This window comes from Dermacentor silvarum, chromosome 10 (assembly GCF_013339745.2).
Source record: "Dermacentor silvarum isolate Dsil-2018 chromosome 10, BIME_Dsil_1.4, whole genome shotgun sequence".
In the NCBI taxonomy this organism is placed as follows: Eukaryota; Metazoa; Arthropoda; class Arachnida; order Ixodida; family Ixodidae; genus Dermacentor; species Dermacentor silvarum.
The window spans coordinates 20,088,485-20,114,356 of NC_051163.1; the positions used below are offsets into that span (position 1 = coordinate 20,088,485).

Below are 25,872 nucleotides of genomic sequence, written 5' to 3' on the forward strand. Positions count from 1 at the left end.
ATAACGCCACGTTTCTTCTAAAAGAAAGACATAAGGGATAATATCAGTTTCTCAAGACCTTTTGAAAAAAAATAGGCATATCGATATAGGCCCATGATTTCTAAGATCCTTAACGTGTCCCTTCTTGTGCACAACTGCAACACTCGCCAGTTGCATATTTTCAGGAAACTGAGTTTTCAAGGCAAAGGTTAAAGTTTGGAACCAAACTGGGCGCTATAAGGTCAAGTACGTATTTTATTTGTTTGATTTTCAGGTGCTTTGTATCGCAACTCCCACTATTATAGCAATAAAAAAATAATTTAGTTCAGTTTTCTGACACTGAATTTAGACAGCAGGACTTGACATTCATGTGTTTTGCGTAACCAAGTGCTCTCTCATCGAAGTTAGATCTGCCTAGATCAACAATGTAATCATTAAATTTCTTAGCGAGTAAGCTACCACTCGTAGCTCTCCATTGTTGTTTATTATTTTTATTAGATTTATTGAAGTAGAGCAGTTAAAGAGAGCATTAAGACTTTTCCAAGTTACATCTGCTCTTCTAGTCGGGGTAAAAAGGTTGCAAACGTAGTCCGATTTGGCTGCTCGGACCTCTTTGGTAAGTTTGTCGCGATAACGCTTAAATTCTGTAGGAGCTTCTTGGTTGCGTGTTTTCAGAAACTGGTTGTGCAGTTATACAACTTGTCTTTTGTCTTTATTTTTCTGCGTAATACAGGTGTTATCCAAGGCTTACGAATTTTTTTCCACCGTTGTAGATGCTTCTATGGGAATGAACGGGTGTATATGTTCAAAAAACTGACTAACAAGCAATCGTAAGCAGTGTCTGCGTCACTTAACACAAAAACGGGAAGCCAATCAAAATTTTATACTTTTTTCTCTACAATGGTTTACACTAATCGACGTCATTTCTTGGACAAGTACTGGGTCTCTATTTTTAATCTCTCTCTCTAAGCAATGTTCAACTTTCTCAATATATAATCACGAAGGGGGCCGACAGATGGGGCAGCACACTGTCGAGCGAAAGTTACATAAACAGGGATGAAGTGCTTCAGAAAGGCTGGCCTAGGTCACGATAGGTTGACCTACATGTATATACCGTCGCGATTACTAATACATAAATTTATAACACCAGATTTTGCAGGCGGACTAAAAACTCGTCTCTTATGCGCATTTACGTGCTTGCAATGCTGAACCAACTCGCCCAACTATCTGTGTCGATAAACATATTAGTTACAAATAAATCGGGCAAAGAGGCAGAACTGTTGGTGGTACGAGTAGGCGAAGTGTTAGCGTTTAGGCAGCCCAAAGTTCGAATAAGGTGTACGATACTAGCAAAGGGCAGCATTGACTCGAAAAAGACAAATAGGATATGTGTATTACCAGTGTGTGTGTGCGTGTGCGTGTGTGTAGGTGTGTGTGTTTCACGCGCATAATATATATACCTTTCACGCGCATTGCCATCTTCTCGCCTCCGTGCGAGTTCTCCTCGGAGCCTTTGATCCCATCGCGAGAGCTACTGCTGCTACTGCACCGAGGTTGCAACTTGCGAAAGAGACAAGTGCGCAGCGCTGAACCGCGACTTGCACGCCCACACAACTCAGCAGCACACCGCACAAGACCGAGCCAGCTGCGGCCTGGGCCTGTGGCCTGACCGTCGGCCGCGGTTCGTCGACGCCTGCTGCTGCTGCTGCTGCTGCGGCTTCTTGCAGCAGGCGACTCGCGCGGTGAAACGACCTGCGGTATATAGAGCGAACTGCTTGCGCACGGAGCGACCGCACACCGACTGCATTGCGCACATTCGGCGATCTTACTCGAATCTTACTCGACCCGCTGGCGTTCACGTAAACCGTAAATATTTATTCTGGGTCAGGTGTCACTTCCGGTTAGCAATAATGGCGGCGTTTTTATTGCGGTAGCAATTATATACGCACACACCAGGCGCATTGCTGCCGTCGGCGTCGCCGTGATGTTCCGTCTAAAGTTCAAGCGCGATAAGATCCTCGCCGCGCGCCGTATGCCGTATGTGCTAGCGAAAGCGTGTGAGCCGACGATGGTGGCTAAATCTCTCGCGCGCGAGGGAGGAAAGCGGGGAGGAAGTGCGCCGTCTTCCGTCGCGCGCAAGTCACCGGGGGGAGGGTAGGGAAGGAAGGGGGTTCAAACTCCGGCGGGCCCTATCTTGAAAACCATCTGCGATAGGGGCAGAGTGCGCCTGGTGATGATAGTTTCTTGTGCGCAGTGTTCTCGCCGCTTAGTTCTCGTTGAAGCACGAAGTCCAATTAGCTCGTTGCTGCTGCGGCGGCGCTTTCTCACTCCAGCGTTCTGACAGCGAGTGAGTTCGTGGTCATCGAGTGAGATGTGTTCATGTTTGCTTGATCGCGCGTGGCCCCATGCTTGCCGATTTCGTTAGTAAGCGAATGTTTACAAATTTCTATGGCCAATAAATCTAATATCCTAACTTCGTATAGCTGTCTACTAATTTGCAATCGCAATCGATGCTTCGCCTTTCGGGCGAAAGTGGAAATTCTTATTTTCAAGTTTCTGGATAAAAACCGTATATTTTTGCGAAATTTTCATGGCGCAATCAGTCGCATCGGAAACGTAAACTTTTGCAAGGAGGTTGCTCTGTATTTGCAGTGTCTAAGGCTATGCTTACTTACTTGGTCCGAAAGTGCGGTGCAGTTAGTTTTTAACACGTGTGCGCTAGTGCTGAAGTATTATACACAGGTATTAACGAACATAATACTCTATACGAGTACGTGGCGTCGTGCGATCTGATGTTTGGTTACTCATTGTCATAGTGCACCAGACAATTGAATTCACCTGACGTAAGCTTGTGAACCATATTGTATATTGTATGCATGTACCATATTGTATGCATGTATAAAATAATGCAAATGAGCCCTTTTTACCAGACGGACTCCACTTAAACTTTATAGTTCAGTTTGTTTAGAAACGATAAGATATTCACTATTCATTTCGACGTTACAATGTATTCGCTATTGATATTCAATATAAGAACACGCCTAATTAAAATAACAAAGGACAGCGTTGCGCTAAATAGGAAGCTGGAAATTTTCACCAAGGAAGGTTATTATAGTGCTTTTAAGACAGTTTAAATATATAGATAGAGTATAATTTCCATTAAATAGCATTATTGTATCCATTAATTACCACTTATCATGTCTTTGTGCTTCCTTCTTTATTGATTTTACATTCCTGACGTGGCTTGATTGATTGACATGTTTATGATAGAAGAAACTGCTGGACGTGGCGTTTTAACGCTGTGTTTTTTTTTTCTTTTTCTTTCTATACTAACTGCTTGACGTTTGCGAAAACTGCTTACGCGAAAGTGCAGCGTCATAAGTACCGTGGTTATAGCGCGCGATCACCCAAGAAGAGAATCTTGACCTTTTTTTGTTCTCCGCTAATAAACGATATATTTCTTTTTTTTTTCTGCACAAGGAATTCGGAGAAAGTTTTGGAGAAGGTCATGTACTTGTTTAGCCTGATCTTGTGTTTTCTTTCTTTAATTTATTGTGCCTTTAAGAGATGACAAGCTGGTAAAGGTACACGACGGCAAAGAGAACTGTTAAATACATTGCATGATTGGAAATGAAACTGGAATTAAACTTGCAACACTTCTGAATATATAATTAAGAGACGAATTCGACTTCACTGGCACGTCGCTTTACAGGCAGGTTCGCAGTTGAGATTTCAGAGCTCTGCGCTGCTCCTTCACACTTGGCATTATGCAGAAGGAACTAATTAAAAAAATAATTAACGGAAGAGCAATGACGTGGTATAACGCAAAACATCTTCAGTGGAATATGATAGGGTGGAGAGAGGACTCCCCGCAGATGCAGTCAAACGTTTACCACTACAGGCGAACCGGCGTACAACGAATCCGGATAAAGCGAATTGTTCTCTACCTCGAACACTTGAAACTTACCGACCGACCGCTCATGTAAAATAACTCTATCGTAACGACGTCGACACTGGACATGTCGAACTCGAGGCATCCACTGCCATTCAATTAAATCCATAAAGCAGATGCACACAATCCCAATTAAAGCCATAAAGGAGAATGAACTGATGCAGATCCACACAATCTCGAGACGCTTCAAGTCAAGTCAAGTCCAAGTCACAGGCAGAATGCACTACCCGCTACGCGTATTTTTGTCTTCAATAAATGTTTTTTCATTTCAGTGGAGATAACAGATCCGTATATAAAGAACGTATCACAATAGTTCGCTTAGGTTAGTTACAAGAAAGTTTGGATGTATCGAATTACCGGATATATCGAACTATTCATTGTGCATCAGCCTGTTCGTTATATAAGCAGGTTCAAGTGTATTATTGATGCAGCGCGTATGTGCAGCAAGTATACGACGCAGCAAACAGTAATTGCTGTAAACACAGCCATGCGAATGACGCAGTTCAGAGGAAAAGTTCGGCCTCTATGGGGTCAGTCGCGTCACCGTTTTCAAACAACCGTTCAAGCGCTTTCATTGTTAGCTGATGGGTTACGATGGTAACATACTCAAATTTAGGTGCACAAGTAAATAAATAAATAAATAAATAAATAAATAAATAAATATGCCAAGGAACGTAGATAGTTCAATGAAGCGTCGCAAAGGGACCATCACTGCTTCTGTGAGGTCGGTTACACCAAAGACAGTGTCTGCGTGGTAGAGAGCTATACAGGGAGAAAGCGCAGCATATCTTGCATACGTATACATTTGAGCCTCGATATAACGAACACGGATGCAACAAAATGTCGGATATAACAAAGTAACTTAAAGATTTTTCTCTTCGGTATTAGCGTAGCACGAGTATATGGCAATAGTATCGGATATAACGAAAATACTTTCGAAACGAATGCGACTTAATTCGCTATAACGAGGCTCGACAGTATACGCACGCAGTTAGTGTATGCAGTGCCGATGTTGCTGAACACAACAGTACAAGAAGAGGCTTCCCTTTAGCCGCCTAACTTTGCGCGAGAAAATGCTATGGGCGTCTAACAAAACTTCGAATTTCCTTTAAAAAACTATACTAGGCTTGATTAAGCACCTTAATGTTCACTTTAAATAAACCGGCGTTCATGCATCCATCTCCATATAGACCATGTGCACCTCAAGTTCACTCTCACGAAGTTTCAGCGGTCGCCATAACATCATTTTATTCACGTTGCCCGGTACTGTCATTCATGTACCGTCAACCGCTGTCGCTCACTTAACGCGTGACAAAGTTGTCATTTCTTCGCTACAAAACAGCATTTTCTTGCCCCAGTGGCGGATGAAAGAACCCGCGTACAATTCCCGGTTCTATTATGATCGACATTTAACAAAGCCCGTTGTTCGTTGTTTCGCTTACAACCTCTTGATATACAATACAACTCAGAAACACGCTTTTTAATATCAACGTTTCATCAATGTACCGAGTGACACGTTTCTCGATGTCCCGCTCGATGCCATTCACCAGGCGACCGAGGGTACTGGAACACGCATTGTATGCATTGGTACACGCATTGTTCTTACATATTGCATTGTTCTTCCGTTTAGAATTCTCTTGTTGACGTGGCGTATTTAACGGTATTAGCACCGACTAGAGCACGCGGACAAAAGAGGCTAGCTTCTGCTCGTCTAATGTTTTTCATCGTATTTTACAGTCGAGAGACGAAATGTTCTGGGGCTGCTCTTTTATAATTTTTTTTTTTTGCAGCTGTATCGCTAAGTGGATACGAGCCTGTCTTCAAATCGTTCCTTTATGCTTACAGCCACAAACAACCCGACGAGCTTCATTGCTGGATGTTTAGGAGTTCATTGCATTTACTTCGTTTATTAATTTCATATCACTTGGGCAATAACAAGGTTTGCCCGCGAGGCATGGGAAAATGAGGACGTAATCCTCGTGGCTGACTGAGACCTCCGCCTCGCTTTGGCAGCAGAAATAGCTGCTCCCATCTAAAAAAGAAAAAAAAAAAGGAGGCAGTTGGGAAAATTAAATTTCATTCTCGAGTGTTCATTTCATTTCATTTCAGTTTTATTTTTAAAAAAATAAGCACTTTTGGTAGGTATACCTGGATAAAAATCTGTTTTTAGACATCTGCCAGGCACCTGCCCGTTTTAGATAACCGCCAAAACCTCGATCTGATTATGAGACATGATGTAGTAGGGGATTCCAGATTAATGCTGACCATCTGGAATTCTTTCACGTGCCCCCAATGCGTGGTACACAGGCGTTTTTGCATTCCGCACCCATCGGAAGGCGGCCGCCGCAGTCGGGATTTGAACCCGCGACCTCGCGTATCAGTAGCGCCATGCCGTAGCCACCGAGCTTCCCCGGCGGGTAAAACAATTAGGTATTGTGAACAATACACAACATTTTAAACACATACAACTCACAAACGTGTTATCAGTCTCGCATAATAATACATCATACACTAATGTACTTTGTGTTGCTGTGTGTCTGAGTTCACTTTCCGTTTTAGTGTGGCATTAGTGTACTTATGTGACTGGACTTTGTGTTATTGTTATTTGGAGTCGACTTTTAGCTTTAATGCGTGTAGATTAATTAATTCTTTCTTTTTATTCCATATCTCAATGTGAAAAGGAGTTTCCGGCGCCAATTAAAGGCGGCGCGACATCTCCTAAATACCGTATAATTGAAAAATAAGTATTGAGAACATCGTTTCTATAGATACAATGCCACCAGAAAACAACGAACAAATAAAAAAATTGTAAGGTACACTTAAACAAATCGCCATTCACCAAACACTTCGCAATACGAAGAAAACATGTTTTGCATCGCAAACGTAAACACCGCGAGTTGTTCTACAATTCGTGGCTTTGTGAACGATGACAGGGTATACATGTTGCATAAACGCATATAGTCTGACACGACCAATAAACCCACGCGAGCCTTGTTCATTTCAGTAGAAGTGAAAACTTGGCCCGTTAGTTTATACAGTTCAACCCGGATATATCGAACCGACATATAACGAATTACTGTGTACAACGAACTTTTTCGTGATCCCCTTCAGATTCGGTGTATCCGGGTTCGACTGTATTTATCTTTCTCTCTCTCTTTCCCCTTCCGCTCTCTTTCTCTTTTTATCTTCCTACTTCTTCCCCCTGTGCAAGGTACCCAACCGGAATTACCTCTGGTTAACCTCTCCGCATATTTATGCAGCCTCTATCTCTCTTGGCTGGTTGGTAAACACTGAGCATGGCGAAAAACAGCGCGAACAGCAGGAGACACAGGAAGGTCACCATCGTCTTCGACTGAACCTGGCATACACGAACGATTATCTGTACCACATACGGCGTACCACTAACTCCTACTGTGATAACTGTGGCACCTTAGAGACAATGGAGCACATATTACTAGAATCCAGCACGTACCGCGACGAGAGACAATTTCTCGAGCAACAAATGGAAATGACTTGCCACGATCCATTAACATTAATCAGCTTCTTAGGTCCGATGCCTGGCCCTTCAAAACTGCGGCGGGATTTGGATTTGTTGTTAAAATACCTGTCAAAAATTGGTCTAATCGGAAAGCTTTAAAGATTCACCATTTCATATAGAAAAGACTAAATTTACCCGCCATCTCACCTGTAAATATTAGTATCAGGTCCACTTGCGCATTTCATATTTATTCTTATTCTCTTTTTTTCCCACTCTCCTCTGCAATCGTTTAATCCAATTCCCCATCCCTATACAGAGTAGCATGCCAGCGGTTGTATACGCACCGGCAAAAATCTCCGTTTTTCTAATAAAGAGTCTCTCTCTCTCTCTCTCATCGCGCTCATGTGATCCAAGTAGTACAGTAAGCGAGGGAAGAAAACTGGTGAAGAACAATGTTGGACCAACATTGTCCGATGTAAGGCTATGGCATAGCCAACGTTTGACACGCGCGCGTTGGGCCCATTTTCCAATCTGCGACAAGGGATGTGAGCGGACCTCATCGAAACCGCCATATTGTTGTACAGCCGGTACGGCGGTAAGCTGCGCCTTATCTCAATCCTCTGATCTCAGCAGCAGAGTGGAGGAACGATTACGGAAGCTGTAAATGGGAAATTCAAAAAAAAAAAATTACTTACGGCCACGTGACGTGAATACTCCCATAGGATCGATCATGGGTGCACAAAATAATCGCGGCTTATTACCATCATCGTTATGATCATCACCCTTCGCCGCCATCTATCATCGCCTAATATGCGATCATTATCGCAATCGCTGCAAATGAATGCAGTGTGTTCGGTAAACCAGTAGCGCACCCAGAATCTCTGCCAAGGGGGGGGGGGGGGGGGGGCAGTTTGCTAATACCATCTAAACAGCACTAATGTCAATTGCTTCCCGGGAAATGGTCAAAAAATGCGCTTTTTGCGAGTGTGCAGACGATTGCGCGTCTTACATCTTAGTTGCAGTACTCAAATGCGCAAGGAAAGAAAAGGGGTTAAACAAAATGGGGGGTTAAGTCGGCCTCAGGGGGGGGGGGGGAGTTACAACCCCCCCCCCCCCCGCCCCCCGTCGGTGCGCCACTGAGGTAAACTCCCGCGCCGTGGCCACGTAGGTATGGGTTGCGCTCGGATTTTTTAGGCGCCCGAATAAATGTAGTACGACGATTCTTTTCCGCTTCTCCTCTCTGTCACGGTTCTTCAGTGGTCACAACGGCATGCCGCGGGCGGCTCCTAATCTCTGAGGTTCATGAGGAGCAGAGAGAGAGAGACAAATAGAAGATAGGAAAGGCAGGGAGGTTAGACGCAGGTCCGGTTTGCTACCTTGCACTGGGGGAGAGAGGGTATAGGATGCGGAGCAGTCGCGCTCATAAACACTCCTGCTAAAATTACTTAGAGGGAACTCCGTCCAGCTACCACAGGAAATATATAGGCAGCACATGAATTTACCTAAGCCATGTGTGTGTGTGTGTGCTTTCGAGCGTTATTGTGGCTGTATTTATTAAGGCGAAAGCCTCATATGTCTCACTGTTCAGTCGACCTTCAAAGTCCTTCAGCGAAAGCGCGTCGACGACACGAAATATACACAAACTATCATCATCAATAGTTCATACCCCTGTATGTCTTTCCTATATGCAAACGTTCACGCAACAATTTTGATAGTATGCGGGTCACCGTCGTCTTCTATGAGTAAGCGGATTAAGAGTACGAGCAAGCGAATTAAGAGGATGAGGAAGGGGGATGACAAAGCCAATTAAACTAAGCGAATTAAGGCGGTCAGTCTTTAATGCATCGGCACTTGGGCTTTCGCCTTCAAGTCGTCATAGGGATAACATAAGACTGTGAATTTTACGCTTCACCTGCATTTTTACTGGCCTAAATTTCCAAGCAACCGTAGTGTTCTAAACGCATGAAGGCGATAAATTTCTACGCACATGTATATATATTGGAAACTGTTGCGTTTATAACGCAATATTCCGTTTAAATTAATTCACCCGCAAAGTCACACAGCCGTCAGAAGCTAGAAGGACGAAGTTCAGGCAGAGCCATGAACTGCACGCCATTCATATATGTTGGCTTAACCACCATGCTATAGCAGCTTCCGTAGAAACTAGCACCAAAGTTCTCTACAGTAATTTTTTTTCTTGTCTCGATATCAAAAACGTCTATTTTGCGAGCTTTTTCGTGACGCATCCAGCACGTATTTCGTACGCAAAACGTTGCAGTAAGCCTGCTGTCCGGTTGCAGTGATGACAGCAGTAAGACTGGCTGCAGTCATGACCTTGAACAGCGAACCATACTGTATACAGTGCTCAGCGATTGAAAGGCCGTATACTCGGAGCACATGGTATCCGGCACTTTCTTGCGCTACCCAGTGGACTCTGTGGACACAGGAGTTGGTGAATTTCTTGTGTCAGAAGAAAGCGAGAGTCTTGGTGACACATTGCGACTGCATTCGGTCTCTTAGTGACCACCGATCGCTCACTAGCGACGCAAAAGAGCGCCATTCGCTATACGGTAGGTGTATCGCGTTTCAATCGCTGAACACTGTAGTACATATCTTCCTTCACCGCCTCTCTTGGCTAGATCGTCAGTTTCTCAGAGCGCGCGTTCCCGACCTCTGACATATGCCTTGCTTCGCCGAAGGTTGGTTCACCGAACTGGGCATTCCACCCGCGTCATGTACATTCGGTAAGCGTCTAACAGCGAACCGATAACTGTGCGCGCTCTAAGTGACGGGGTATTTGCCCTTCAACCACGCCCGAGATGCACATTTACCATTCAAATAACGCGGCAGGCACCCGTGATCAAACCACGAAAAGGCAGCCCGAACTGAAGAGACGTAGAATGACGCCGAATTCCGAGAACTGCGCTCCCATTTTGAACAAGTACGTCAGTGCATGTGGCGAGCATGCGAGCATAAGCGCGCGGAGCATCGACAGACAAGTGTTTTGTCTCGCCGATTCCAGGAACACAAAGGTTGCGGCGGCGGCTGCTCTTAATTGTCATTTGCTCGCGTGGCTTTTATTTTTCTTAATGACGATTTAAGACGGGCGCATACTTCGGTTCACCCCCCCCCCCCCCCCCTCCTTCCATTGCCTCCCCAGTGAAGTTCGATATTTCGACGGGGATGTGTGCACACACAGATCATCGTCTTTGGAACGCGACAGCTTGGCCGATTGGTAACCTGCAGCCATCAGTATCTATACTGCGCACAAGAACAAAATTAAGCGTCTCGCGAGCTTCAGAGCTTAAGCGCAAGCAAGCTGAGTTCTCGGAAATGATTTGCTCAAACCTTTGCTTGGCGTCTCTCGAGTTTTCGAACGCAATCACGGAGCACGTGGAAGTTCTGGAGCTTGAGGCTTCTTCTTCTTTTTTGCTTTTTTGCTTTCTTTGCGTCCGCGTTGGAAAACGCGTACGCAAAAAGGGCACGTCATCATATACGAAGTGTTCAGCAATGATGGTTCGAGTGCTGCGTTGGCAAGATTCTATCCGACGGAGGCGGCGATGTTTTTACGTTGCGTTAAAATAAATTGAGACCATATTTCCACGGACGAGTTCGACGGTCCCAGAGCAAATCGCGGGATATAAGAGACGCCTATAAAGGGAGGGCTGCGGTTTCATTTCTACCACGGGGGGAAGGGGGGTATTGAGCCAAATTAACACTTGTGTTTGTTGGCGAGTCATCTCAAATGCACTTGCAACGCGACTCGAAATACAGCACGGAAGCGAGGAAAAAAAAAAAAAGGGGGGGGGGGGGGGGGACAGCGCTGACTTGGTATTATTATTCGCTTATGGTATGTACACGTACTCGGAAACAAAAGCACTGAAATCAAAAGATACGGAAGCAAAGCTGTGAAGAAAACAGAACTGGTGCCGAACATTGCACGGTGAAAAAAATCATTAAAAAAAACTCCAGCCCTTCGCCTGTCGAGAAAATGGGGGTAAGCGCAGCTTGTCGTGCATGTATCTGAGCTTCGTCAGGGTAACGTAAGGTTCACGACATGTCACGGTAATAAAACATAAACGTTGATTAAATTTATACATCGAGGCAAGGAAACGTACAGAGCAACGGAAGGAAAAGTTGCACGAAAGGGAAACAAAAGTAGAAGGAAAGGGAACGAAAAGTAGTAGGAAAAGGAAGGGAAAGTAGCCGGTCAAGTACACATACGACAACCTTTGCTTACCCCCAATTTCTTGACAGGGGAAGGGCTAGTGATTGTCTTTCTTTTTTTCTTTCTCTTTCTTTCTCTCTTTCTCGGCTTTGCACTCCGCCTCCAGTTCAGTGCAGAAGAGACAATGCAGATGACCCAGGAGGTCAGGCAGCAAATAATGGTTTCCCCAATTCCGAAGAATATGACTCCGAGATGTCATGCAGGGCGCCGGAAGGCCCGAGCGAGAACCTTGCACCAGATATTTAGAGGACAACCGCACGTGTACTACACAGACGCGAGTCAAACGGACAGGGACAAGTATACGGTGGTAGCCACGAACCAAAATCGTGTGATAGCTGCATCGGTCAGGGCAAAATCTGCCAGCACAGCAGAAGCCGCACCGATTGCACTTGCAATATAGGGACGCGGAGAAGAGGGACGTATCTGCTGCCATACTCACTGACTCACAAACCGCCAGTCGCTTGTATCTCTCCGGGACAGCTCCGCACTTAGTACTAAAAATTCTAGGGAGTCAAATTACCGGATTCCACAACCTCACTTGGTGCCCCGCACACGGGGGCATGGAGGGCAACACAAGGGCGGACCGGCTAGCTCGCGTACTAAGCATCCGAGCTGCGGGCCGACCCAGTGACGAGCCTTCCTCTACACCGCGCGACATCCTCGAACACCAAAGACAGGAGCGGAGGCAATATGGACGCCCTCACCCTAAGTTAAAAAGTCAACAGGCGAGGAATTGGCGCCGACTTCAAACACACACATACCCAAACCTACATACACTTAGCCGCATTCACCAAGCACGATACACTGACGAATGCCCGTGGTGCGGGGACACGCCAACGTTACCGCACATCACGTGGATATGCCCAAATAGACCGACACATATAAACTCCACACTACTAAAAACACAAGATTTTAACAGGCAGTGGGAGGCGCGGCTTGCGGACGAGGACCAGGACGGCCAACTGGCTCTTCTGGCCCAAGCCCAGCGAACCGCTCGTGCCAGTGGAGCCCTGGACTAGGGGTCCCAACCACGGGACCTCAAATTTCATTTTATCCATTAAAATTTCTCTCTCTTTCTCTTTCTCTCGTTCTTTCTTTCTTTCCCTCTTTCTTTCTTCTTTGTCCCTGGTATGTGCCATTGGGCTTGGACCCTTTCTGCACTATCATCAGGATCGGCCCACACGACAGGGGTATGTGCCATTGACCTTGGACCCTTTCTGCACTGTCGCTAGGATCTGCCCACTTTTCAGCGTGACACGCCACTACCGGCGACACTTGTGAGCCTCAGAAGCTTCACTGAAAAATTGACGTTTCTTGCCCAGCAAGCGAGCATTGTTTCTTCATGAGTTCGTCAGATTCTCGGGACTTCAGGGAAAGAATTCATAAAACTTTTCGTTTTAACGTTGTTTGCGTGCGTGCGTGTATGTGCGTGTGTGCGTGCGTGCGTGTTCGTGTGCGTGTGTGTGTGTGTCCCGATCTCGTGTGTATGCATGCGGGCCTTGCGATATTACACGATATATTACACGACAGTTGTATTCTCGTTTTCAGTCATTTTCAAACCAAAGCGCTATACGCCCTTTCCCCTTACTTTGCAGGTACTGCTCGCTGCTACAAGCATTCTGATGCAAGCATACGTGCTCATTCTTGGCCAACGATGGGCATGTATCACTATGACACAATAAGTATGGAAGCCTTCAATGTATTTTGACTCGCATTCTGGTCCACATTCTTCCCTCGGCAAGCATCATATACATCGCCTTCGTCCTAGTGATGCAAGGCTATCAATAAATTGACTATCGATAGCATCGATACATTCCTTTTTTAAACTATCGATAGTGTAAAAAAAGACTATCGATAGTATCGCGACAGTTCGCTATTGACAGTGGGATCGATAGCTTTTGCAATTACTGGCTAGTAATATGACCAAAAGTTTTGCGATATAACGGACCATCGGTGATACTCAGTTCACGCAAATGGGAACAGCGAAACGTCACCAAGCTTGCGTCGCAGTGCTTACGTGCACTACGTCGTGTTATATTACATTATCGGTAGAGAAATATCGGTAGTACTATCGACAATGCGCACGAGAGTACTATCGTAGTACAATAATGCAATATCCTATCGTACTGTCGATATCAATACGGCGCTGTGGATGGCGCGCTACATTGCACTATCGATAGTACTAGTACATTTGATAACTCGACGATATAACTAAACTATCTATAGTGTCAATAGTACTAGCAGCAGGTTTTGCACAACTACTTCGTCCTCGTAGCACAGACAGTCAACAGCTAACAAACAGAAGCGACGAGGCTGTGATCGCATCATCAGCTACTGAAAACAGCTAGCTCGCTAACCCAAATAAGCCTCGCGCCATTTAGAATCCAACCTTGTGTTGGATCTGGGCATTTTGTTTTCTTTTTTTAAGCGAAACTTTTCTTTGCGAACCTCGCTGGGTTTTCGTGACCGCGGGTGCTGCGTGGCTGTTCTGTATCCGAATGGGCCAACCAATCCCAGCGGAGATCGCGCGTCGCTGGGTTCCTTGCGCCACCACCAGACGCCGCTCGCTTCCGTGCATCCGCGGCGGCGGCGGCGCCGGCCGTGAGGGGGAAAGAAAGAGAAATAACCAGGAAGCCCACCTTCGCCAATACGCGGCAGCGGTGGCGGTATTGCACTGCCTCTCTACAATGCCTGAATAAAGCGTTCCGTGTCACTTTGTGCGGACATTCGATAAACACAAATTCGCGTTTTGACTCTTTATGCCCTCCCACAAAAGCTTCGCTGTATATAAATCCCAACTCGTTGGATCTGCTGAATTTGGTTTTACCTTTGTTTCTTTTGTTTTGCGCCAGAAAAATTTGCCAAGTGATCCGACAAGTAGCAACAAATTTGCGTAAGCGTGGCCCAGTTATCTATACCATTTAGGAATCGCCATTGTATTCAGCGGTTCCGTAGAAATACAAAAGCCACGTTTGACAAACGAGCAAGCGATTGTGATGGCCCGAGTAAGCCCGTCTGTGTCTGTTGTTCTTCTGTTAAGTGCGCCCTTTAGGGTTTGCACAGATCGCGCAAATCTATAGAAGTGATAAACACAGACCCTCATGACAGCGAGCACAGCTCGGAGCATTGTTCGCGAGAAGGGACGTCGCGGTGCTATAGATGCGACTTGACTGATTTGGGACACGCCGGGCTCAATAGAAGTCAAAGTTGTAGTTTTGTCGCAGTTCATATAAAAAAAACACCAGTATTTTTGTTTATTAACATTAGCAACAGATGCGAGCCCTTGTCGCTATAATGTTGGAAAAATTTAAGGTTGGTGTTATCACAGAAACTGAAACGTCTTAAGCTCAATCTCCTGGTAAAAGCTTTGCTGTTCGGTGAACACCGAGACATGGGGTCGAGGGAACGCGTTTGAGAGCTTAAATCACTCTATCTCCGATTTTATGGACTTTTTGGTTTTCCAAAGTCTATCAGTGCTTTTAGAATCATATAAACACTCCCGACTTAACACTTACGACTGGACCTTAGTACGAAACGACAACGACGATTGCACATTTTTTGTTTGTCCAGTGGTTGTTTTCAAAACACAGTAGCATCTGTTTTTTCTTACTCGGCGCAGCGTCTATTATTTCTTACTATTACGCCTGTACAGTCTTTTACTGAGGCCAGTCGATTTCAGAAATCACACCAATGCCTGCCTTGGCTTTTGGCTTGGCAGTCCGCGACCCATGAGACCTCAGTCCTAGAAGAATTATTGTGTCTGAAAAATGGTCTAGGATACAGCTAGTTTAACACCTCCTGAAGAAGTCTGCGCTACACGTCGTGACGAGGGCAAACAAAAGACGCGTTTTCTTACTGGTAGTGGCTAATCTCTTCCTTATGTTTTTTTCTCTCCTCAACGTCCTTATACCCGTCCAGGGTAACAAACCAGACGCGTGTCTGGTTGATCTCACCTTTCTTTCTTCTCTATCTCTCCTCCATTTTTATTCTGCGGGAAAACCCACACGAGCATGGACGTTGGCTTCTATGTTGATGACGATGGTCTACTGGTATCTTCTTCGAAACGGGGCGCTGGCAAATAATCACCTAGCCTGCTTGAGTTAATCAGTTATGCCATACATGCTTTACATTCTAGCATTTTTGTATAATACATCTCCTTAATCTTCTTTTCTTTTCCTCAAAACGTATCTATCTACCTTGTACTGCTACCTATGCCTGTAGCGGATCCGGTCGTATCAATCCCTTCCTTGTTTTTTTCCCGCCAATACTCTAAACGGCTCTTGCTTATCTCGACTGCTGAAGCCGAATGGTGAATGCCTTCGCATTCCATTAGGATGTGATGAGTGGTCTCCGGATTTTCCGTGCAACATACACATCACTCATCTAGTTGCGAATATTTGCTCCGGTACGTTTTTGTCCTTGGGCAACCAGCTCGAGCCTCAAATAGCAAGAAACTGCCATTTGTGTTATCGTGCAGATTCTCGCTTTTAATTTCTATCCTCTCATTCTTGTAAATTTCCGTGGTCTTTTTCGGTTCCATTCTCTACATCCAGTTCGCTGTCTCTGTTCCTCTCATTTTATTTTTGATGACTCCTAGTTCTATATTTACACTTTCAATTACCCCGTACATGGTCACCAACTTTCTTGACCTGTTCCTCCATTCCTTGTCCACGCTTTTCAGGTACAGATACTTGTGCAATTTAGACGCCCATTTATTCTCATCCGTGTTCCCGAGTCTTCCTTCAAAACTAATTTTGATCTGCGCTTCTTCGACTTCAAAAGAGGCCCAACCCATGTCAACCTATAACTGCCTAATTTGTAGTTTTGCCGTGGGCTCCCAAAGTCAACCGTCCTGCTCAAATCTGGTTAACTTCCAACCTCGACAAGATATAAGATATCCGATTTTAAGCATAGAATAGCATTCGCGAACGTTAGCGCTGGGACCATTACTCCTTTCCAGATTCCACGCACCACCTCATAGTTTATGTGGCCCCACAGTACGCTGTGTTTCATTATTGCTGCATTCCGCTTCGCCTTTATATTCAGATTATCTTGGTGAGTGCTCGAGTAAGCTTTTCTTTCGTTTATGTATACACCGAGGTATTTATATTGCTTCATTCTGGAACTGCGCGCTGTTCCACACAGCACAACAGGGGCCGGGTTCACGCAGCTTTTCGTTCGTAAAGGCTGTTTACCGTTGTTCGACCATCTGCTCATACGAAATGTTTCGCGTAAGAGCTCTCTTTTGTCAATATGGGCCCAGAATCCAGCCATTCTCTTATACCTTGTTGGCAGCAAGTAGACCCTCGGGCAACCGCCTCCAGCTCTAAGTGGACGAGAATTCACACGCCGCTGTGTCATCAAGAATGGCCTCACCCCCCCCCCCCCCTCTCCCCACCACCGCCACTTTTGCTTTGTATTACTTGATCATATAGTAGAGAGATGAAGACACCAGAAAATGGTGGCCATTGCAGTTTCTCGTCACATGAGGACAAAATGCAAATACGTCATATAGAGCTTCGAAAACAGAACAAATGTACAAGCAAAATGTTCCAGATCCCAAGGCAAGGCGCATAGATCATCACAAGGAACAACTCACACGCACGCACGCACACTGGCACAACACGTCAACGCAAACGGGCGCGTACATACAAAGACACGCGCAAAAAAACACAAACACAAATAAACAGACATAGTGAGTGACTTCACTCTGAGACAATAACAATGATCTTTCACAAAAAGCCGCGAACACCCATACACAATCTCATCGACAGCCTCCATCCTTTCACAAATTTTGCAAACATATCGGTATCATTTCAATTGCCACGCGAAAATTTGTACGCCATTCCATCTGAACCCACGGGACTTATGCGAAGACTCGCAGTGGCTATGAGGCTCAGTGCTGAAACTACACAGGCACCGGCGACGTGCAGCGAACTTCTAGAGAAATATAAAATAAAGAAGGTATACGCTCGACGCCTCAACATAGTTCTACCAGCCGCGATATTACAGAAACGGCGGCGAGAACAATACAGTCCGCAGGATTCGAACAATGTTCGACCTGTCATTTACTCGAGCCTCAGCATGTAACCGCGGCGAAAGGCCAGCAAAGGCCGCGAGACATTGGAGTCAAAGTCACGCTGCATGCTGCACCGCGCTGCACGGTACATGCCTACACAGCTGCATCTCGAAAGCAGTTCACGAAACGCTCAACTCCTATTCGTATACATTGGCTCACATTACGCTCCTTTTGGATGCAGTTCGGTGCAGTAAATTTTACAGCCGATTGTTATTGGACGGGTTATTAAAGGGGCGCTAATGTGTGGTACCTGATTAAGTAAGCTTTTTGTTCTTGAGCGCTTTTTTTTTTCTTTTTGTCATTGGCCGACCGCCTTTGCTAATGATATGTCCAAAGTCACGATTGGCTGGACTCAGTTCTTACGAACAGTTCTAGCGTGAACTGAAGTAGTGTCCTTGGCTGGGCTGGTTGGTACACTATCAGGGCGGGAACAAACGGCGCTTGGACTGGACGAAGTGAGTACCACAGACAAGGCGCTGAACTAACAACCACCGGTTTATTGCGGGGAATGCAATACGGCTGCCAACCTATATTTGATAAACGCACAATATTAGGTATATACATAGCAAAGAGCACGTGAGATTTGCGAAGCGTCTTGCATCCAGTCGCATGGAATTTCCTGCGTCAGTGTCTCTGCGTGTCTCATCTGTGTCTCTGCATAGCTGCGAGATTAGCTATTTGTTAAAAACGTGACAATGTGCTATGACGACGCACGTGATGTGATGATTTCATTCCTATCTCGGCGTAGATACCGCGTTTTTGTTGGTGTTCCGCGCTGAACCTGTGTTTTGTATACAGGGTGTTCATGTTTTACGGAATTTTCAGAAATCGCTTGTGGCAGGTAGCATAATTTTTATGATTTATCTGGGCTATTCGATGAGGCGGTTCGAGATCACTCTTCGATTCGAAATCACTAATTAAATTCTTAGTTAATGACTTTACGACACATATTACAATTTACGAATTGTAGCCGGTGAGCTTGTCAGACGTATCCACTTGTAATGAATCTCCAGAATGACGCCAGTTTGCGCCATCAAACTCGCCGTAAAGATGCACTGTTGCTCCACTTACTTTTTTTTTTTTACCGAAATGCTGTTCTATACATTGAAGCATAAAAGTAACTGGAACGCCCACGTATTTCGTCTCACACTTTAGGAAATAATATCTCGAAACTGGTGTCATCATGGAAATTCACTTCAAGTGGATGCGGCTTGCAAACTCACCGGCTACAATTCGTAAATTGCAATATGCGTCGTAAAGTAATTAACCAAGAAGTTCATTAGTCATTTTTTGTTAATTAGTTGAATATGTGTTTCAATTTCTCCTGCTACTAATGTTCGCCTCTTCGAATAACCCAACTCAACGATAAGAATTATGCTACCTGCCACAGGCGATTTTTAAAAATTCCGTAAAGCTTAATTTTGAACACCCGGTAAATAGCATTCCCCGCAATAAACCAGTGGTCGTTCGTTCAGCGCCTTGTCTGTCATACTCACTTCGTCCCATCCAAGCGCTGTTTGTTCCCGTCCTAAAACGCTATAGCGTAATAACTCTCTTTATGAATACGGGTCAAAGAGCCGAGGCTGCGCTGCGACTATTACAACGCGGGTTGCCATTTCACGTGTACTCAACATACGTTACATGCTGTCATAAAATTACGAAGGCTTCACGACTAATAAACAATAACTGCTCTAAAAAAAGATCATGGGGCTTTACGTGCCAATACCGCGATATCATTACGACACACGCCGTAATGGGAGATGCCTAATTAATGTAGTGGAAAAACACCGGATTAATTTTGACCCGCTGGTGTTGTTTAACATGTACCCAATACAGAGCACCTGGGCGTTTCTTTTTTTTCTTTTTTTTTTCTTTTTTTTTGCGTTCCGTCACCGTCAAAATGCGGCAGCCGCAGCAGGGATGGACCCGGGGACCTCGATCTCAGCAGCGCAAAAAAAAGTGCTGCAGTGCATCGCTTCATTAACAAGAATTCAATATTTATTTTGCGATCCATTTCTCTTAATATTTATTACTCAATTTGTTTTCCTGCCATAGACGAATGAAGGCGGAGCCCCCGCAGTGTTATCTGTTACAAATCGAGGCCCACTAACAATAATGGCACAGTCATCCACCTTCAACTTGCAGGGGCGAATTCTGACATGAAGCCTCTCGCTCTTGCACCAAATTCGCCTCGTCGTTTAACCTACAGTCGAAAAGGCATTTTCACCCATTTCCAGCTTCAAGTGACTGAAGCTTGAGGTAAGCGATTCAGTAATCAATTTCTTGAACTCATCGAGTGCTGTAGGTTAGTCGAGGGAACAGCGGATTCTCTTTTAGAGCGATAGCTCTACTACTTCAGGTACAATATTAAATGGACCCAGAAAGCACCTGGTTCCGTGAGTCTGACCTTCAAGCTCAGCCAAGGTCAAACTGGGACTTATCCTGCCACTACCTTAGCCTGCTGCGTACGCCGCGTGGGCGCCCATGTCATGAAAGCGATCTGCAACGTGGAAAAAGTGCACGGTCGCGCGGGCCTCATCTTGAAAGCGATCTGCGATGTGTAAAAAGTGCGCCGAGTGCTGGTAGCTTCGTATGCGCTGTGCTTTCGACGCTTAGTTCGTGTTGAAGCGTGACGCGCAGCATGAAGGTCAATTCGCTCGCTGCTGCTGCCGAGCCGAGCAGCGTCTGTGTGTTGTCTTGTGGTGCAATTATAGATGCGGTTGCTGACGGCACCAAGCAGCGTCTGCGTCCTTTCCAAAAGCAAGCAAAACCGTGCTATTGGACAAACTTGGTTTAACCGCGTCAACCACGGCAATTGTTTTTCCTTCGTTGCCCGAGAGGAGTAGTCCGTGAGCAAAGTACGCCGAAGAGGATGCCTTACCGCAAGAACTACGTGCTAACAGGCGAAGCCTGACTTGTGCTAGCTTTCGGCAGAGTCTTCGCGCAGCTGCACTTGCGACACGGCGAGCTATAATAGAATCGCACTAGCGCAGTTTCCTTTTATTTTTCTTCCAAGAAACATGCCTCACTGTTCTTTAGCGGTGTCTGCCTTTCGGCTGAGGCAGCTGACGTCGTTTGTCATATTTTAGATCTGCTGACGTCAGAGACACACACGTGCGCGCGCACGCGCTCGCGTACTTTATTCGCGGAATGGGAATGACGTCAAGGAAACTGAGCTTCACTGGAGAGAGCTCGCGTCCGCCACTGTGTTCGAAGTCCTAACCTAGGCTCGGTTTAATTCGCGAGCAGCGGCCGGCAGTATACAGACCGCCAGTACACACACACACACTGAAATCATCACTAGATCGGAGACCGTTCAGTTTCAATAAATTCTTGGCACCGTGGCCTGCAAAGGTCACGCAAATGTTTTGTCTAATAATTTTGAAAACATTTCTTGACTGCAGAAGTACAGTTCTTTGTTCGACACTATTAGGGCGATGTGCATACAGCATAATCTGTAGTACGAAAGTAATTTTTTTTATGGCTGTTGTATTTATACTGTTATTCTGAACTTTGTATGTTAAGTATAGTAGCGCTGTCTTGTTGGAACTGTTGTTTTCAGTTTATTAGTAATGGTGCGTTGTTTCGCGGGCTTCTTTCACGCTCGGAAAAACACTTTTATGTAGCACGTATTGAGCAACAGAAAGCTTCATCGGGAGTTTTTCATGTTGCTCTACAGTTTTCTCATTGACACCTTTAATCCAATTATACCATTTGAGAAATTCATTAATTAATTAAGACCAATTATGTAATTCGGCGGTTACCATGGTACACCCTTTATATAGTACGCTTATAGGTATATGATACATGTTCTGCAAGAGTATCACAGTTGTGTAAACGGATTAATCCTGAGACAAGAAGTAGGCGGTAGGCACATTTGTGCGCCAACATTTCCTGTTTATCTTGTCAACATAAAAGAAAGACACCGCAGTCATCTTATGGCGATTGCAGTAACGCACGGTGTTTGGCAGCTGGTGCATATTTTTAGGCCGAAAGCTGTATGGCAACCCACTGGCATCTATTGTTCCCCTTTCCCTCTCGCCAAGCGTAGGGTAGCCAACCGGACACGTCCTTGGTTAACCTCCCGACCTTTCCTTTCTCCTTTCTCTCTATCTCTCTTTCTCACTGACATAGAACTAATACCCAAAGACAACGCAAACATTATACTAGTAGATTTGTTCAGCTACCTCTAATTATCGACCACGCGTTCGTCAATATCGAAATGTCTGCCGGTCTGTTGTACGTGTGCCTCCCGAAATAGAATTAAAAAAAAACTCGGGGACGTAGCCTAGCAATATCTGTGGGCGTTGTCCCCGTTTGACCATTATGAACGCCTTTCTTACTGTTTTAGTTTTGATTAGTTATTACAGTTAGCACGAGTTAAGTCGTAGGCTCGGTTTGAGCGGTGAATTAAATTTTGTGCGTAAGTGTCAAATGACCCATTGAGCGAAATGCAGCTCCACTATAGCGTGAAACCTGGGGATGGGCGAAGCATGCAGTGATGCACCGCCAATGGGCTCATATACTGCCTTAAGCAATGGCTCATAACCCCGTAAACGTGGCCTCCCCATTATGACGACAGAAGAGAAGTGAAATTCTACGTTGGAATGATGAGCGGCAACGCAGCCAGCTATGGAAGACGACGACGACGACGAACGCGGGAGCAGTGGCATGAGCGCGTGCCGAGAGCGAGCACGAGCCGCTTGCTTTACCGTGACGACGACGACAGGAGACGCCGACAGCCCGAGCGCATAAGGTGCTTCGCACCCAAAACGATTTTTGCTGCCACGCCCCCCCCCCTTTTTTTTTTTCTTTTTTTTTTTCGGACGTATGAGTCATCGCACAGTGACTTTCACGCTTAAACACGACTCGTTCGCGTTATTCCTCCTGTTAAGCCGCAATCGGGCCTTCCTTGCGTACGTGGCGCATGCCAAGGGAACTTGAAATAACACCTGCCAGTGAATTCTTGAGGGGCAAATGACTGAGAAAGGTATTTGAATGTTAATAAGTCATCGCGTTTCTAAATGACAGAGGAACGCGCCTTGCCTCAAGGAAAATAACGGAGTGCTTTAATAGCATGGTATTTCTGTCTAACCGATACCGTCACTCCTCCACCACGCACGCGTGCGGGCGCGCGCGGCTGAGAGGAAGCGATATCGATAACGAAAAGAGCGATAACGTTAAAGTAAAATACTCTAATTCGTGAGTACGTGACATCTAGACGAACCACATCGGTATATGCTCACTATTTCATTATATATATATATATATATATATATATATATATATATATATATATATATATATTTTTTTTTAAGGTTTAGCGCCGAACACGACACCCTGCGTTCTATACCGCGAACTTTGCAAATTACACACGAATCTGGATATATCGACTCTGAAGAGTATCACAAGAAAGTTTTATATATATAGTAATTGGATATGTAAAATAAACATCTTATACAAAAAATTCAAGGGGATTTTACTGCTGTTCGTTATACACAATAATTCGTTATATGTGGGTTTGATATATTCTGGTTCGACGATACCATACAACGAAGACCTTCGGTGGCACAACAGAACATCAGTTTCAGTGCACCCCGATTGGTTGAACCAGCGAAGGGGAGCGTCAGGTGTTTTATCACTTCGTCATATCGCTTTATTATCACTCTCTCTCTCTCTCTCTCTCTCTCTCTCTCAACACAACACCACAGTACTTTGCGCCACATATTTTTTTTTCCGGTGGAGTTGAACAAGAGAAATAATTCTGAGCACGCGGGATACTTTATCGGGTATACCTCAATGCTCAGTTACAGCAGCGTTTTCATCTTCCGTCTCCATGGGAACGCGGCCGCCGGGGCAAGTGATCGAACCCATCGACCTCGATGCTGCGCAATAGCAGAACGCTGCAGTCACTGAGCCAGTGTTGCTAACGTTCCGTTAGATAATGTTGTCTGGTCGCGGTCCAAAACACTCATTTTTTATCCAAAAGCGGCTAAGGTATATGGCGAGGGTGATGAGTTGCTCTGAATTTTGTCTCTTCCATGTTTTAATTGCTCTTAGACGCATTTTTTCTTTTAATTTCTCGCACTATATAGCTTTAAGTTACCTCCTGCTCCGGGAGCGAGCCAGCGGTCATAATGTGGAAAGAGAAAATAACCTCCGATTTTCCCAAACGGTGTCAAATCTCAGCATAGTGCTTTGCCTATGAAAAGCCGCTTCGATGCACCTAGATTTCTCGTCATATAGGATACTCGGTGCATATTTAGAAGTAGCGACAGATGCAGGCGCATATGTCAGTCTTCGGACAAAATTGGGGCGAACATTAAACTTACGCAATGTTCCTTGAACAATATTGCCAGGCCAACTTACTGGTTAATTTACGTCACTAAAACATCACTGAAACGTCACTAAAATGTCGCTAAGACGCCAACAGGGTAAACTGCCCTTAAGTTGACGAAAAGCTCGCTAACTTCAGCGACTTCCTCGCTAAGTTACCCCAACTGCATTGCGCCCCCGTTGGCGGGTTCAACGGAGAAGTATGGACAATCGGTATATACGATATGCAGCATTCCGGGACAGTGAACGTAAATGTGGTAGGTCAAAGTTCGCGAAAGCCAGGTGAAACCACCGGCAGCTGACACTATTACCGGAATATTATTTTACGGAAACTTGGCATCCGCCGCAAAAATTTCGGATCGAATGCGCGTGCGCCGGAAGGTGTCGAAAACGCGTCACTATAATCAGTGGTGACGTAACATCCGGCGCGCTTTAGTCACCGCCTGTAGCAGGTATACATACATACGTCAGCAAGTTTTAAAGCAGAAACATCGTGACGTTGACGAATCGCTTTCGCTGGACTGAACCGTTACGCTGGATGCTGACTAAGCGATTGGTTTACATAATTTAAATCGGGAGTTCAAAATGTCGACAGCTATACATTATAGCTATACAGTGGTTGAAAGTAAAATAATTACGACGCAAGGTTAAATAAAACGCACTAGCACGTCCCAGCTGTCGACAACAGTTCCACTAAATTAGGCGCAGTCATCGGATAAACCGAATATGATGACCTTGAGGCATCGAAGCGATTGTAACTGTGGAATACGGTGCCGGTGATACAAACGCACTTAACGCAGGCAGTCATTCGGTCTAGCTGGCCGGTCAGACTGGGAAAGTGGGTAGCATTAAAAGGATAAGGACAAAGATGATAACGACAGCAGACGGCTAGTACACTATATCACCGCGTGTTGGCGTTCTTATCCTCGTTCTTGTCCTCATATCGCGATTCAGTTTCACAGCTATATATCAACGCATGTAGGGTGACCGAATCGAGGGCTTACTTAGGTATTCGTGTGTGTGTGTGAGAGAGAGAGAGAGAGAATTTCGCAATAACGAAATTCGAATTACGACGACGTTGCGTATAGCGTTTGCACGTACTCACGGGCATCATCCTCGAACAGAGCCGGCCAGCGCGATATTCGCCGCACAGACAAAAAGCACGCACTCTCGCGTTGAGCGACGCTGACACGCGACTGACCGTCCGGCTCACAATTTAGACGGATTTGACACTGCCTCGGTTTGGAATACAACGTGCGCTCGAGATTTAATCGCATCTGCACGTCTAATTGTTGCGCGCCGTATCTGAAAGAGGAGAGCTCGGAAACAAAGAGCCTTCCATTTCGCGAGAAGTGTGGGGTGACATTATACTTCTCCCTCCGGCGATGTCGATGTACGCGCATACGCTCCAGACGAGAAAATAAGCCGCGTTGCCGCGGATCATTTGACGGAAAGCCGTCAGTACTAACGAACAATGAAGCCTCGTAGACATACAATCACAGATAGAGATGCAGGAACAGTGAGTGGGGCGCGCGAGACAGAGCTCCTCGTCTCTCGCGGAAAGAGAGAAGTGCTCGCAACACGCAAGTGAGAGAAGCTGCGACGCGCCTAAAACAGTGCTCGCGCCGACCAGTAGCAGCAGCACACGTGTCGGCGGCCATTCATATATACTTGCTCACGTCGCGTGACGTAGTAAACATGGTCATGTACATCGTCAACAGACAATATAGTATCTTACGCGCCAAAGAAAACGTTCTCGGGCGACAAGCGATGACTGTGACGTCCAATTTAAGCGTAAACCGTGTGAAAACGTACGCTCG

At 45.5% G+C, this 25,872-nt stretch overlaps 1 long non-coding RNA gene across 1 annotated transcript in view; it reads right to left on the bottom strand.

Annotated features, from left to right (window-relative positions):
- The window catches only part of LOC125940548 (uncharacterized), a 46,099-nt gene extending 20,649 nt beyond the window's left edge, over window positions 1–25,450 (bottom strand). Inside the window, exon 1 of the long non-coding RNA XR_007463746.1 lies at window positions 25,154–25,450. This is a non-coding gene — a long non-coding RNA (uncharacterized LOC125940548). The remainder of the gene's footprint in view (window positions 1–25,153) is intronic.
- Window positions 25,451–25,872: the final 422 nt, after the last annotated feature.